The following is a 6,000-nucleotide window of genomic DNA, read 5'->3' on the forward strand; positions in this document are numbered from 1 at the left end:
AGGGCATGGGGAATAGTCGCATTATATACTCACAGTCAGGAAGTTAAATCAGCTACGAGTAAGATAGATGAGCAGTATCATTAAGCACGAGGTGCAAAAAAAAAAAATGTTGCGGAGGGTATACAATGAATTTTGCTTTGATCAATTGCTTTATCAGTTATTATCATAGGTTCAACATTGAAGTGGTTTTTAATAAAACGGTGGGAGATAAGGGGGAGAACAAGGTCATTCCTGAAAGCTGTATAAGGAGGGTGTGAACAAGGGAGTGAGAAGCAGATTTTTGGTATGCAGAGTTGTGAATGATTGGAATGCCTTGCCTAAGAGTGCAGTGTCTCCAGAGAATTTGAATGTGTTTAAGGCATGGTATGATGAGCTGTGAGTATGTAAAAGGGGGACCTCCAATCTTTGACTCCATGAGGTCTTAGCAGTGCCAGCTCGAGAGTATGTGGCACTCCTAGGCCAGTTTTATCAAAGCATTGTAAGACAAGACAGGCATCATAAAATTCTTTATTGTTAAGCAGTTTATAGTTATTGCCAAAAAATGTGCATATAGAGCATTTTGGGGGTCACTGCTCGTACCACACGCTTTGACTATTACTATTATTTTGACTAATATTATTACTTTTTTTATGATGTCGGTGTCCCAAAGTCATTGCACCTCTAGGCTGGTGCCACTTGTGCCTAGGCCTAGAGCTGGCCCTGGGTCTTAGGGTAATAATAATAATATAAAGAGAAAGGTGACCAGGTAACATATGAACATTGCAAGGAACAAGCACAACAAAAATGACCAGCATGGTAAGGAAAGCAAAATCAGATGAGAATAAATTAGACAAGCAGGCAAAAGGAAATCCCAAAAACTTCTTTCATTATGGCAAGAAGACTGTCTATGGAAGGATAACTTTAATGAGTACTGATGTAGAAAGGTGACAGAGACAGACAAAATTGCTGAACTTCAGACTGATCACTTTTCAAAGGGTAAACCATCCAACTGAAGATACTGTTTGACAGAGGTGGCAGGGACTGAGGTGAGAACAGAAGTTGACGAATTGGAAGTACTTAGGATAATACACAATCTGAACATAAATACAGCAGTGGGATTGGATGGGAAATCGGCTTGTGTTTTACAAGAATGTGCAGAGGAACTAGCAATACCTTTGACTAGGCTGTTTAATTTCAGTCTCAGCTCTGGCAAAGTCCCAAGAAAGTGAAAGGAGGACAAAATAATTCCTTTGCATAAAGTAGGATGTAAGTCTGTAGTAGTAAATCATAGACCAACCAGAATCTCAAGAGTAGTAGTAAAAGTACTGGAAAAGTTGGTCAAAAAAAAAAAAAAAGAGAATTCCAGAATGGGTGATAATAATGATACTCTATGAGGCATCATTGCTTTGTGAAGAGTCGACTGTGCTTTAGTCATTTAGTAACGTTTTATAATAGAGTGCAAGCTCAGTTGGATAAAGGGAATGGCTGCACAATGATACTGGATTTTGCAAAGGTGTTTGACAGGATATCACATGGAACTGTTATGTAAAATGCAACAAATGAGATGGGTATGAAATTGGTGATATGAATACAAGGATGTCATGGACAGTTACTAAATATAGTATATGGAGGAGCAGAATCCAGGAGAGAGCAGGTGACTAGTGGTGTGCCGCAGGGGTCTGTGCTTGGAGTACTGCTGTTTAATTCATCGTTATTATTATGTGACACCTCCAGGGAGTCCAAGGACTCATCATGGGAGGGCACTCCACTTCACTAAATATATCTCACCCTCTCCACGACTACTTAATTCTGTTACCATGACACTACTATCATCAATGCCATCTACTGCCCATCATCATCAACAAAGGCAGTTTTTATGTAATTTGCACATAAATGATATAGGGCAAAACATAATGGATGTCAATTTAATGTGGAAAAGTGTAAAGTTATGCATTCTGAGATAAAAAGATTACAAGGTGTATACCACATTGAGAGAACTGTACTCAAGGAAACTGATAAAGCCAGAGATTTGGGGATTGTAGTAGATGCAAGTTGAAGTTTAGAGAGCATATTGTTAAAAGCAGCCATGAATTACTTGGTTTTTGAAGAACACACTAACAAGCAGAGATAAGGGAGTTATCATTCCTCTTTATAAAGCCTTGATACAACCACATCTGAATTACTGTGCGTCAGTGAAACCATGGTGACCAGACTGAGGTCTGGTCACCAGAGTTTCTTGGGGAAGAGGAAATGGTGGAAAGGATACAGAGGCAAGTGACCTAGATGGTGAGTGATTTGTGTAATGCTCCCGAGGATAGACTGAAGGTTTCAAATGTTACTAGGTGAAAGAGAGAGGTGATATGATAGAAACATTTCAGTTACTTAAATTTATACTAAGTGACACCCACTCCCAGCATTTTTTAATGGATCAAAACTTCATTGGCATTCTACCTTTTATCATGCAATTACCTCCCTCTGCCGTTAATCCCTGAAGGGTGATTTTATCTGTTAACCACAGTTAATCTGTAACTGCTCTAAAATCGCCCTTCAGGGCGATTTTAGAGCAGTTAACAGATTAACTGTGGTGTAGCGACATTTGTGTCACTTGTCTTTACATGTATTGTGTTACTTGGAATTTCCTCTACTGTCCTACAATATTTGACCCTTTTTTGCTGCACTAGTTATTTATTGTGTCTCTTCCCAAAAATAAAAACGAATTTCACATGTGCAAAAATAATCAATGCCTTTGCAATGAATCTATTTAGTAATAGTAAATTTGCTGTCTTATTCTTTAAATCAGTGCAACGGAACAAGACAACTTTGTTCTTTCACTTTACTGACAACACAGAAGAATTTTTTTTGCAAATTTTCAAATGTTTGTTCAAACGTAAGGTTTTAAAATGTGGTCCCAGCTTGTACCTAATGCACTTTATGATAAATGTGGTGCTGGTGACACCTCAAAGGAGTCCAAAGATTCATCAAGGGAGGGCACCTGCTCTAGAACTCTCCATCTCACCACTTAATCCACTAACTACAGCAAACTGCCACTACCATCATCAACATCAATGCCATCTACTGTCTACCACCATCACCACTAGTAGTTTTTGTCTATAAACTGCTTGTGCTCTTAAAGCCAATTTAACTGTATGCTGGATGAAAAACCCCCAGTTTCCAGGAGGGAAAAACCTTGCTACCTCTGTATGAGATCAGTTAACTCACCTTAATTGAAAAAAAACCATAAAAACCAAATAGATTCCTCTCATCATGACAATCAAACTTAGGCCTTTTCCAATTGAAGAGTGCAATGTCATTCTTCCAATTGTGCTACAGAGGCACTTTAACGGTTTCTATAGGATTGTTCTATAGATAGGACTTCAGGGGAGGAATGTTTCAGCACTTGGCTAAAAGAAGCAGAACAAGAGGTCATCCCTGGAAGGTGGGTAAGAGTGCGGTTAGTAAGGGTGTGAGGATAAGATTTTTCACTTAGTGCTTTGTCTGTTAATGGTTTTAAGGAGGTATGATGGATATTGTCTCAATAGCTGGGTCTCCCACAATAAGTCTTAGGACTCCGTGGACGTGTAAAATAATATTTATCTAGTTGGTAACATTCTTATTTTTGATTTCTTTATTCATGTTTCATGATCTATTAAGTTGTGTAAACATGAGAAAATTAAATAAAGGTTTAGTATGCTTATTTTCAGGAACCTTCAATTTTCACTTAAATTTATTTGAGTGGGGGTCCTAATGGGTTCTAATCAGTAAACTGCAGAACATGGGGATGAATATAGGGTTGGCAAGATGGATAGGAGGGTGGTTGATGGAGAGATATCACAGAATAGTTTATTCAGGAGTAGAGTCCAAAAGAAGGCACGTGACTAGTGGTGTGCTGCAGGGTTCTGTTCTTGTACCGCTGCTATTTAATTTGTTCATTAATGAATAGGAAAGGATCTGAGAGGAACTATTCAGTTATTTGCCAATGATACAAAGTTTGGTTAGAGCAATAGTTAATACACATGATGTCAAAATTTTGCAGATGATTTGGTTAGATTAGCAGACTGGGCTAAGCAGAATGGATGTCAGTTTAATGTGGCAAAGTGTAAAGTTATGCATTTTGGGGTGAAAAGATTATCAGCAGTAAACCATATTGGTGGAACCATACTTCAGGAAATTGACAAAGCCAGAGACTTGGGTGTGTTAGTGGATAGGGAATTAAAGTTTAGGGGGGCACATAGCAAAAGTGGCTCATCAGATCACTTGGTTACTGAAGAATACTTTGACGAGCAGAGACAAGCAGATTATTGTTCCTCTTCATCAAGCCTTGTTAAGACCTCATCTTGACTATTGCATGCAGATCTGGATGCCAGGGGTTTCTTGGTGATGGGGAGGTGGTAGAGAGGATCCAGAGGCAAGTGACCAAGATGGTAGCACGTCTATGGAACGAACCTTATGAGAACAGGTTGCAATTCCAACACTTTTCTGTAATCCACAAAACATTTTGTGGATTACAGAAACTAGCTGATAGAAAGAAAAGGGATGATATGATTGAGACATTCAAATTACTGAGGGGGTTTTTACAAGATGAATTCAGAGGAAATTTTTCAGAACAGGTGTGGTTGTGGGAGAAATATGGCCATCCATGGAAACTGAGCAAGTGTGTAGTCAGTAAGTAAGTGTAGTTAGAACTAGGTTTTTTACTTGGAAAGTGGTGAATGAGTGGAATAGGTTACCAGAGTCTGTTGTGGGTGCAATGACTGTGAATGAGCTAAAAGCAAAGTATGATAAATACTGTGAAAATGCTGAATAGTTCTTGACATGATGTTTAGCCTCCCTCAATGAGTCTAAAGACCTCTTGGAATTGCCCATGACGATGATGATAATAAATATCATGGGCATCTTAATCCAACTTAAAGCAGTTGCAGTATCATATATTGAACAACTTTAAATGAATCCTTTGGAGACCCATTTAAAGTGCTAAGGAAACTTCCTAAATAAAATTTAGGATAAATTAAAATAAAATATAAGGGCCTATCAGATGGCCTACTGAAATATTACTGCCAAGGCAAGAAAGAGAAAAATCAGTTCTACAACTTGATCCTGAGGATATGGTATAATTAAACTTAATACTAGCTTCAGTGTGATACCTAAATAAAAGGCATGGAATATGAACTACGTTTTATAAGTATTATTGGATATCATGGATAAAAAATGCATATCTTCCTTTTGATAATTTCTAATTTTAATGCCTCTTCCAACACTTTTCAAATTAAACGTTGAATAAAAAAAAAAGGCTGAAATTCACAGCAATTTAATTTTATAAAGTCAGAATTTATTTTATTTATTTTTTTATATAAGTACTGGAAAGTATAGTGGTTGCTCTGAATCTAACCGCACAGTTATTGTCAAACTGATCAGAAGCACAAGCCATTAAAACCGAGTATTGTTCTCTATGCAGCATTTCAAACAAAAATAAAATAATCTCTTGAATTTAATTTACTGTGCCGTAGAGGCGCCATTCATAAAACATGTATTATAAAGATACACTTTTTTTCTGGACGAGGGAGGGAGGAATACTAATAGTAAATAGATGGTATATAGAGTATATCTGGAATAATACTCACTATATGCAGTCAAATGTTTATACCGTAGGTAGGAAATCGAAGGGAAAAAAAGCAGACTAGTGCGGTATAAAATAGACTGTGATCATTATATGAGAGGGTAGAAAATAATTTCGCAATTGAGCATGAAAACTATGTATTTTGGGCTTGTACTATCAATCATTCCACGCACCCCTTCTATTGCACAGTATCTGAAATCTAGATCCGTCAGTTAATCAACGAGAGATAGACATATATTCTTCATTCTCAGTTTCGTTAATTTTACTGTCAAGACACTCCTCCAAACAGCTTTAAACCTCCTCCCTTATAATTTTCGTATTGTTCAACAAAAATTACTTTAACTATCAACACTATTGTTTCAATCTATATCACCAAACTAAATATCTAGATGTAAATTCAAGTTGTT

At 37.3% G+C, this 6,000-nt stretch overlaps 1 protein-coding gene across 1 annotated transcript in view; it reads right to left on the reverse strand.

Annotated features, from left to right (window-relative positions):
- Positions 1–5,769, reverse strand: part of LOC150099737 (nucleotide triphosphate diphosphatase NUDT15-like) — a 72,273-nt gene extending 66,504 nt beyond the window's left edge. Inside the window, exon 1 of the mRNA XM_090404147.1 lies at positions 5,598–5,769. The gene's annotated coding sequence lies outside the window, so the exon portion shown is untranslated. The remainder of the gene's footprint in view (positions 1–5,597) is intronic.
- Positions 5,770–6,000: the final 231 nt, after the last annotated feature.

Source organism: Typopeltis vanoorti, chromosome 14 (assembly GCF_054136105.1).
Source record: "Typopeltis vanoorti isolate ZY-2024b chromosome 14, IOZ_Tvanoo_1.0, whole genome shotgun sequence".
Lineage (NCBI taxonomy): Eukaryota > Metazoa > Arthropoda > Arachnida > Uropygi > Thelyphonidae > Typopeltis > Typopeltis vanoorti.